A 10,537-nucleotide genomic window follows, 5' to 3' on the forward strand; every position below is an offset into this window, starting at 1 on the left:
CCTGAGGAGAGACCTTATCTTCCCCACTTGAAGAAATGGAGAACAAAAGAGAAGTGACCGACCCAGCACCTGCTAGGTGGCAGAGCTGGCATTTAAACCCAGGAATCTGCCACGCCCATGCCTGACTGCTTTCCACTCCCTGACTTTCCATGAAAGGATGGGCGAGACAGGGTGTTCCAGAGTCTTTGCTTTCCCCATTTTTGAGCATAGGCTCTGGAGCCGGAATATCATCCACTTTGCTGCCTGTTGACTTTTGCCACCTACATGCTGAGGCCTTCTCTGAGGATGCCGTGCATGGCCGTGGCCTTGACCGAGTCACCCTGCTCAAATGTAATCCCACTGGGTCTCATGCCACTGAAGACCGGCTCTCTATCTTCAGAGATGTCTCAGGGAAGCAGGAGAACACACCAAGGTTGAAAAAGGTGCGGTAAGATTGGTGCTAAGGAGATTCTATGAAAAACTCACGCCTGACCTATCACTCCTCCTCAGCCCCTCCGTGCCTGCACAACACTGTGGGGATAAAGTCAAAGGTCCTTGTCAGGGCCCTGTCTGGTCATCTTCAAACATCAGCTCCGTGGCCACATCAGCCTTCAGTTTTACGTCAGCTCTCCTCTGTTGGGTGCTCACAGGGACATGTGTCTCTCCTTCATAGCGCTCACCACAGTGGCGGTTTTCCTCGCTAGAATGTGAGCTCCAGGAGGACAAGGACCTGTCTCTTTTTCTCCATATCGAAATCTCATGTTCCAGCGCAGGACCTGCTTGCACTGGGACTGCTCAGCAAATATATTGGCCGAACTAATGAACTCCGCATCGGAAGGCAGGTAGTGAACGAGTGGGAGTGGGTGAATCATTTCACCTCTTTCATTTTCTTACTCGCAGAATGGATTATATCAGTTCTATGCCCTTTTCAAAGCAGTGAAATAACACTAAGCGCTTTATAAGTCATTGAGGGCTCTACAGATTATTTTTATTAAGGAACTACTGACAGAGTATATCCCCAGGATCTGGAGCACTTCCAGAAATGTCAATATCTAAAGCTGAAGCCGAGCCGCTTGTGAATGGAGCCGTGACCTGGTCTCAGAGGTGGCCTCCTTGTGGAAATGGAGGTGGTCACGGAGACGTGCTCGAAGCCAGCTAGGAATCAGGGCCTCTCTTCTAGATGCCATGCATCTAGAAATGTACCCGACCAACTCCATCCATCTTTATTCTTGCTAAATATTTTCAGCCTTAACTTCATCTTCTAGCTGAGCCAAACCCTGGTTTCTACTAACGTGGTGGCGAGAACCCCAGTTTTAGAGTCAGAAAACCTGGACTCAAGGGAAACAAGAAAGCTGCCAAATACTGAACTCTTGCTGTGTCCAAGCACTCTGCTAAACGCATGCCAAGCTTTGCTTCATTTACTCTTGCAAGAGACCCTCTAAAGCACTAGTACCATCAGCTTCACTTTACAGATGAGGAAAGCAAGCCTAGCCCCCTGCCCAAGGTCACACAGCTTCGTCTAAGCTCTGTAAGTGTGTTTCCTGATCCACATCATGAGAACAAACATCTCACAATGGGGTGGTCTTGAAAATCAAGTGGGCTCACGCAGGGGTCATGCAAGACTCCGTGCTCCTTGGGCCAGGAGCAGCAACATCCCCTTCAAGCTGGTTGGAAATGCAGAAGTTGGGGTCCCCTTCCAAACCTATGGAGCTAGAATCTGCATCTTAACAAGATTCCCAGGTGATGTGCACATAGCTTAGAGTTTTGAGAAGCGCTAATATACGCGGTCACTAGCCACCGCCCCAAAGTGTTGAGCTGCTAGAAGACTCATTACTGTCCTCCCAGTGTGGTTAGTGAGAGTCTATTCCTCCATGCTGTGATGACTTCTAGGCCAGTCCTTCTCACACTTTAGTACTGAATACAAAACAAATGGGGATATAGATTCTGATTCCATCCGTCTGGGATGGGGCCCCAGAGTCTGCATTTCTCACATGCTCTCAGGTAATGCAGCAGGGCTCATGGACCACACTCCCAATAACAAGGAACCTGACAAATCAAACATCTGAATCAGCAAAGTAGAAAACCATACTTTGCTGGGATGATGCTATTTAGGGGAAGCATCCACTCCACACACATACCCAGAGAGCCGGCGGCATCTCTGCCTTCCTTGTGTGGCCAGCACCTTGTTCCATATCTGTCGCAAAGGAGGCATGTGTCATTACTGAATGAATGGATGGATACCAGTCAGTTCTCACCTGTCCCCTACTTAATCCTGTCCTGTGGTATCCCAGATTTACAAAATCCCATGAGACTCACCGTGGCCCACAAGGTCTGACCAGACCTGGATCCTGTCCACCTCCCTGAACCCTTCTTCCTTCTCCCCAACTCATTTCCACAATGCTAGCCTTTTCTTGTTTCTCAAACACACCAAACTTTTTCCTGCCTCAGGGTCTTGGCACCTGCTCTCCCCTTTACCTGGAATGCCCTTCCTCCAGCTCTTTCCATAGCTGGCTGCTTCTCATCATTCATACCTCACCTCAGATTTCACCTCCTCCACAAGGCCATCCCTGACTGACCTGTCTAACCTGGTATAAACTCCACCCCAAAACTGTCTATCATAATTTTTTTTCTTAGCCTTTATCAACCTGAAAATATTTTCTTTTTTTTCCCGATTCTCCTATCAAAAAGGAAACTTTATGAAAGCTGGGACATTGTTGACAATGCCCAGCCGATAGTAGGTACTCGATAAATAGCTCTGGAATGAAGAGATGGATGATCTAACACACCCCAAGGAACCCATAATTTGCCCCTGTGGCTGCAACAGGAAAAGGAGAGATTGAGCACTGTGTGAGGCCAGAAGAGGAACAATCCTTTCCTCCTGGATGAGGAAGTGCATGTAGTAATCAGGGCAGCCTTCCTGAAGGAGGTGGTGTTTAAATTTCACCTCGAAGAATGGGAAGAACTTTTTTGGGTGATGAGAAGAGGAGCGGCCACCCCAGGCAGAAAGAACAGCTTGGGCAGAGGCTGACCGAGTGGGAGGGCTTAGGGAACACAACATACAGCTGCTGGGTGGAGACTCAGTACCTGCCCTGTCCCTGCCCAGCCCGGGGCTTCAGGCAGAGGCAGCCCTCGCTGTAGGTGTGACAGCATCTGGCAGGGCTCCTGCAGCTGAATAGTTGAGGTCACTGCCTTCCCCCAAGCAGGCCTTGCCACACCCTTAGCCAAGATGACGCAGCCCAGCTCTCTGAAGCAAGACAAGGCATTAGTGGGGGACGGGTGGGCTTGAGGGTCTGACCCCCCCCCTTCCTCACCCAGCGGGCACCCAGCGGCCTGCCTGGCTCCTGTCCTCCCATCTGTCAAGAGTCAGAGAGTTGTGATTATTGCTCAAACCTCCGTGGTAATATTTCAGGTCCAAGTTCCAGTTTATCCCTAAGCTCAGTACAAGAAGGAGCCATGGTTCTATTGGTCAGCCTTGTCCATGGTTCTATTCCCAGAGCTAAGGGCGGGGAGCCTGGCACATGAAAGCTCTTCAACGAGACTCGTTCTTCGTTCACCATGATTGATCAAGCCCCTACAAGGTGCCAAGTGTTGCACCACACATGAAGCCCGCAGCCGTGACACATGGCAACGAAGGTCTCTACCCTCCCAGAGGCAGGATTTTATTTGAAAGTAACATATTCTAGAGACTGGATTTGGCCAGTCTCTCTGTGTGACCTGAGCAAGCCCCCTAAATTTCTCTGCTTCCTATAAAGTAGAAAGGAATAGACTAGGTCACCTAGTTCAGAGTTTCAAACTAAATTTTGAGGGTCCTAGGGGTCTGTGGTGCCTCTTGGCTCAGCAAACCATGATGTGTTTCTCTTAAGGAAGATTTAATTAGCCCAAGTAACGTTTGTTGTTTTGTTTTGTTTTGTTTTTCCTTTTTTACTGTTTTCTGTTTGGGGTTCCATTTAAAAGCTTATGTGTAAAAGAAAAAGATGGTTGGAAGACGCTGCCCTTGGCCACGGTATGGGCCAGAATGGAAGAAAGTAGAAACTAGACATGCCTCTGAGTTGGGGACAGAAGAAGCAGGCCAGCTGTAGGTGGTGATAGGCCCCTCTGAGAAAGAGAAACGATGTCTGAGGAAGGGCAGTCATGGGGTGCTAGCCAGAGAGAGAGGGCAGCCTAATGGAGATCCAGCAAAATGGGGTAGAGACAGGCCCTCCCCGTGTCCTGGGCACACGGAACTGTCTGCCTGGGAGCTGGCGGTGGCCAGCGAATTTTCCAGCAGTTCTGAGAGACAAAACTTAGACTAGAACTGAAGTCCAAGGTGGAGATCCGGTTGGTTTCTGAAAAGAGAACCATGACCCACGCAAAAGCCAGAGTCACAACTGCAGCAAGCTGACTTCATCAAGCTACGTGTCCAGCAGTCTTCGAGTCTCCCTCTGAGGCTTGTCCGCCGTCATGTGGGCAGCAAGGGCGGCATCAGAAACACAGCTCCCTTTACCAGATCTTCTGCCCATGCTCTTAGTACAACCTGATCCGTGGGCAGCCAACTGAATGAGATTCCAAATCCAGACAGGATTTTCTAAACCTGCAAGAGACAATGTATTGTTTCTTGAGTACTTGGTGAAAGGGAGGAAATAATTTTTTTCTTAACTGGTTTCTCCCTTGTGATCTCCGGAATTAGCACCAGCCCACTTGGGGGGACCGGAATGGCTTTTTCTGTCGCTAGCTCAGCGCCCCCGGGCCGTCTTAATGGCAATCTGAAAGTTCTGTTTACATAACACCAAAGCAACAGGTCAGTTCAGGCCAAAACTAATAAATGAAATTACTATTATTAGCAGTAGGTTTGTGAGCGCTTTTTGCTCACTTTACATACCAACCTTTTCGCTCCTAATGATATGGGGGGTGGGCAGCTGGTTCTGCCCCCACCTCAGCTCCCTCTACCACATCACCCGGTGTTCTTCAGGGCACTTGACTTTCTCCAGAATGATAGTCTCCGTTGTTCATCCATCTTGTAAGGTCTTCACTGCTAGAGTATAAGCTCCACAAGACGGGGAATGTGTATCTTGTTTGGAGCTTTATCTCCAGGGTCTAAAACCCAATGCATGCTCAGGAAACAGCTATCGTATGAATGAATGAGGCAGATCTGTATGTTCTGAATAATGACAATGATGTATTTTGAGAGAAAAAAAAGCTGCAAGTACTCCTGGGACCCTTAACATCAGAGTGATAATAGAAATTTATCCTGGAAATGGGATTCAGAAGAAATGAGGAAGGGACATTCAGTGACTGTTTATTTTTCTATAGTTTGAATTGAAAAGCAGTGAGATAACATCTCACTACGATCAAATACACAAAGATATAAAATTTGGTAACAAGCTGTTACCTGAAGAAAGGGGCCACCTCAAATGTTAGAGGAGCCCACACTGACTGGACTGTCATGGAGGGCAAGTTCAAAAACCCATGAAAACAACAAATGCACATACCCTTAGGATTTTGCTCTTTCATTTTGGGAGACATTATGTTGCACGTACAACCACAGACACGTGAAATGATGTGTTTATAAAGTTATTTGTGGCAGCATTGTGGAGAATAGCAAAACATTGAATGTCATCAAAACTGCCACCATTACAGGACCAGCTACATAAACTATGACCCCATCTCACGATGGAAAACTAGGCAGCTGTAAAATTGATGAGGATGGTCTTTATATACGCATAGGGAAAGTTGTCCAAGATAAGCACCTGAGTGAAAAAAGCAAAATACAAAGCAGAGCATATAGTATGCTATAATGCATTTTTTTAAAATGGGGAGTATGTCACTGAATGGTTTGTATATGCGCAAAATATTCCTGGAAGATACACAAGAAATTAATAAAATGTGTTGCCCATGGGTAAGGGAAATGGAGGCAGGGAGGGAGAGAAGCTTTATATGCCTACCATTCCCTATTTAATTTTTGATTTAGGAACCATGAGAATGCATTATCTGTTCATAGATATTGCTAAAAGAGTATTGTTTAAATAAAAATGAGCTCTTTCCACATGGGTGGACGCTACGGAAGATCATTTCAGGTTGGAACAACAGAAGCACTGTGTCTGAAAACAGAACTGGGGCACATACTGAAAAGATGTTGGTCCTAGGTCAACTCTAACATGGACATTGACACCAACATTGATGCTGATGTGAACTTTGGAGAAATCACTCCCGTCCCCAGCCTCAGTGCCCCCATTTGTAGGATAATGAGGGTGGACTAGGGGACTTTTTTTTTAATTTAAAAAAAATTTTTTAAAGATTTTATTTATCCATTTGAGAGAGAGAGTGTGTGGGAGAGAGCACGAGTTGAGGGGGTTCTGGGGAGGGGCAGAAGGAGCCTATGTCCCAGGACCCTGAGATCATGACCTGAGCCGAAGGCAGATGCTTAACCGACTGAGCCCCCCAGGCGCCCCTACTAGGGGACTTTTTTAAAGGTCCCTTACTGTTCTGACATTCTGGGATCTAATCTATGACTACACTTTACTTAAGTTGAATTAAACCACATGTTCTGTAAAATAGGTCCTGAAAAGGCATCACGAGCTCTGCATTTTGTTTTACTCTGCTTCATTTGTTTCCTTTATTAAAAAGTGCCACTTACCTATTTAGTAAGGGTGTCTTTTGAGAAACACTCACCTTGTCTCTGCTGAAGGTTACCTGGGCCATGAAGGTGACTATGGCCCAGGCTGTGATGGAGAAGACAGGCCAGATCCTGAGTATAAGATGACCCGAAAAGAGACAGAGAGCAAGGAGCACCAAGAACCAAATTCACTAGGATGGAAGCAGCCTCTCAGATGCATGCTAAACGCCTGGCCTCAGTTTTCCTAGCCGGATGATCCAAGAAACCAAATGCAGCTCCCTTCTTCCTGCTTCCGCATACCTGGGAGCTGAGCCGCTCTGAGTAATCAAATTTGAGATGAGGTCAGACACATGGGTTTCATCTCACCGAAGTGAATGTTTCCACTTCCAGTAACAGCATTCTAGTCTTCTATGGGGGAGGTTTCTTGCCCACTCCCACTGTCCCCAGGCCATGTGTTCCACCCTTGGATCCGGGTGTCCCAGGCCGGCCCAACTCTGGAATCCTCCCTCCCTGCCACAACCAGCATCAGACCTGGAGCTTTTGTGCAAAGCATTGGGAACAAGATGCTCTCTTTGCTGTTACAACCAAACCTGGGGGAGGGGATGTGCAAAGTGGAGCTGCCGGTCACCACACTTACACGGCATGAAGCTAGGGAATGGAGGGAAGCAGAGACAAGAGATGGTGACACCATGGGTACCATTAACCCATTCCTGGAACTGGCTTGGTTTTTAAGTCACATGAACCAGCTCCTTCCTTCCTTCCTTCCTTTCTTCCGTCCTTCCTTCCTTCCTTCGTAATTAGGTTTCACCTAACATTTCTTGCAGTCAGAAGGACCAGCTCCAGCAGTCTGAGAGTGACGGCATGAGAACAAGATCGAGAAGAACCGGGAGGCCCTCTCAAGGCTCACAACTCATGCGGAAGGTATGCCAGGAGACAGAAAAGGAAAAGATATAAGGTGGTGCATCCCTTTGACTAAGATGAAACCCCTGACTCAGTCCTCTGCCTTACTCTGGACTGGGCAGTGTTTCATATTTTTCCAAGGCGTGGTCTTTCAGGTGGGGATACGGGAAGGAATTTGGCAGTATGTGTCTCGGAGTGATGTACATCCACGTTTGCTTCGAGGTTTAGCGGACATTCTTGCCCTCAAAGAACTGTGCTTGGTGCCATAAGCAAATTAGCGTCTAGTAGCTGTCCTCAAAGAACTTATACTATGAAGGGAAAAATCTACTTCTGCTGAATGCTTTGTGTTCCACTCACTTCCCTGACCTCAAAAATTTGCCAATTCTATATGGTTAGAATGAGTGAGGATGCTCAAAACATAATGGATTACAGAAGTCACATTTTACAAGTTTACAAAACAGAGGATAGGATGTGAGTCCTAGGGACCAAAGCAGTAAAGATTCCTGGCTGATTATTTCCAACCTGGTTTTCGTGGTTCCCCCAACTTAGGCAACCTGATCTGGTTAACCAAGATTCTTCCTGACAGGCCTTTCATTAGTTCTGACCCCATCTGACATCCTCAGAAAATGGACACTGCAAAAAAAAATGGGGTGCTTTGCTAACATTAACTATTGACTATTAACTCAAAACATTTAAAAATCAAAACACACACAAGTATATATTATTACTTTTTTATACTCACACGCTCTCTCTCTCCTTCTAAAAGGGAAAAAAATTAAAATTAAAAAAAAAAAAAAACAGTCCCATCACTTCAAACGATTCCCTGGGTCCCCTGATCATCAACCCGTCCCCCAACTCCCAATGCCTGGCAGCCACACATCATTTTCTAAACTGCCACATCAGTGGAATCATACATTATGTAGCCTTTTGCATCTGACTTCCTCCAATTAGCATAATGCACTGGAGATTCATCCAAGTTACTGCATGTGTTGGCAATCCATCCCTTTTCATTACTGAGCAGTATCCCATAGCCATGGGCACACCACACTTTGTTCATCCGTGCACTTGTTGAAGGACGTCAGGTGCTCCTGTTTGGGACAACTATGAATAAAGTCACTATAAACATTTGCGTACAGGTTTTTGTGGACACAAGTTTTCATTTCTTTCATATAAATGCCTAGGAGTGGAACTGCTGGGTCATTTGCTAAGTGTATGTTTATTTATAAGAAACTGGCAAAGCCGGGCGATGGGCATTAAGGAGGGCACATGATGTGGTGTTATATGCAACTAACAAATCCTTGAACACTATATCAAAAACTAACAATGTAATATATGTTGGCTAATTGAATTTAAATTAAAAAAAAAAAAAGAAATTGGCAAAGCATTTTCCAAAGCGACTATTCCATTTTACCTTCCCAGCAGCAATGTGCCCACCTTCATGTTTCAATGGGTGAATGTCATTTTATGTTTTGCTACATTGTTATGTCGCCTTCAAGGCTTAAGGAACTTCCTGTCTGTGGTAGGGGCAAAGTAGCCTATAGATATCACGCAATCACTCAATCATGTCTGTGGCATTCTAGCTCCAGAGTGGGGTTTTTGTTTTTTTTTTAAGGACACAAATGTAGAACTTTGATGTTGGAAGGATATCAAAGGTCACTGTTTCAACATCTTTGAGTAGACCTGAGTTGGGGAGGGCTCGTTTTTTTTCCCCTGCTTTATTGAGGTATAATTGACAAATTACAATTGTATATATTTAAGGTGTACAAGGTGATGTTTTGACATATGTATGCATTGTGAAATGTTTACCACAATCAAGCTAATTAACATACCATCACCTCTCATAATTAGCTTTTTTTTTTTTTTTGGTAACCACAATTAAAATCCACTCCTTAGCACATTTCAAATTACACAATACAGTACTGTCAACTGTAGTCACCAAGCTGTACATTAGCTCTCCTGAACTTACTCATCCTGAAAATCTGGAACTTTGTGCCGTTTGGCCAACATTTGCCCATTCCCCACACCCTCAGCCCTGCTAACCACCATTCTCTCTGCTCCTTAGAGTTCAAGTTCTTTTAGCTTCCACATGTAAGTTGCATCATGCAGTATTTGCTTTATTGTGTTTGGCTTATTTCATGTAGCATGATGTCTTCCAGGTTCATGCACACTGTCACAAATGGCAGGTTTCTTTATGTTCACTGCAGCGTTATTCACATCGGCTAAGGTATGGAAACAGCCTGAGTGTCTGCCAACACATGAGTGGATAAAGAAAATGTGACATATATATAATTGGATACACATATGTATTCAGCCTTAAAAAAAAGAAGGAAGTATTGTGATTGGAGTAGGGCTGTTTTGATCTGATAGTAATCAACTGTCACTCAGTAAGACTCTGCTCCACAGACCCTCTGTTTACTGCCCATGTGAAACTGGGTATGTTACTTAGCTGATTTAAACCTCAGGTTCTTCATCTCCACAGTGTTTTTGTGAGGATCAAGAGAAAAATGTATGGGAAAGAGGTCTGGAATCAGAAAGCAATTAAACATCAAGTGTTAGAAAAAGAGGCCTTGCTAGTGAGTCTAGCTCTCTCTGGGCAACCTTACCAAGCCCAAATGTTCTTAAAACCTAAAGTACAGATGACGTGATTTTTAAATGTTAGAACTAAAAGAACGTTTGAGATTGTCCACCAAGTGGTACCTCTTAATGGCAGCCTTAGTGAAGAAGCAGAGGCTGTGCAAGGCCAAAGTCACAGTTGCCAAGCTAAGGAGAGAATTTAAAACTTCTGATCCTATGCCCACTGTTCTCATTATTCTGCACGACCTTCTTCCAAAGGTTGGTTTAACCAGCAATCACTCACAAGAGTGAGGCCAGTCCCCACCAGGATGAATTTACCACCCAACTTAAAATAACGCCCCGCCATTCCCTGTCCCAGATCCCTGTCCAACTGCATAGCACTGATTCCCACCTTCACTCATTTGTTTCACTGTCTCTGACCCGCTGGATGGGAAGTTAAATCAGTTACACCCAAAAGGATTGAGATTATTTAACAATGCAGTAACAGGAGGT

The 10,537-nt window shown here is 45.5% G+C and overlaps 1 long non-coding RNA gene across 1 annotated transcript; it reads left to right on the plus strand.

Annotated features, from left to right (window-relative positions):
• The first annotated feature begins 212 nt into the window (after positions 1 to 212).
• Positions 213 to 7,830, plus strand: LOC118006725. Its single transcript, XR_004678170.1, has 2 exons — positions 213 to 821; positions 7,396 to 7,830. It is a non-coding gene; the product is annotated as an uncharacterized LOC118006725 (long non-coding RNA).
• Positions 7,831 to 10,537: the final 2,707 nt, after the last annotated feature.

The sequence above is a fragment of the Mirounga leonina genome, unplaced genomic scaffold (assembly GCF_011800145.1).
Source record: "Mirounga leonina isolate KUSES-001 unplaced genomic scaffold, KU_Mleo_1.0 Mir_99, whole genome shotgun sequence".
Lineage (NCBI taxonomy): Eukaryota > Metazoa > Chordata > Mammalia > Carnivora > Phocidae > Mirounga > Mirounga leonina.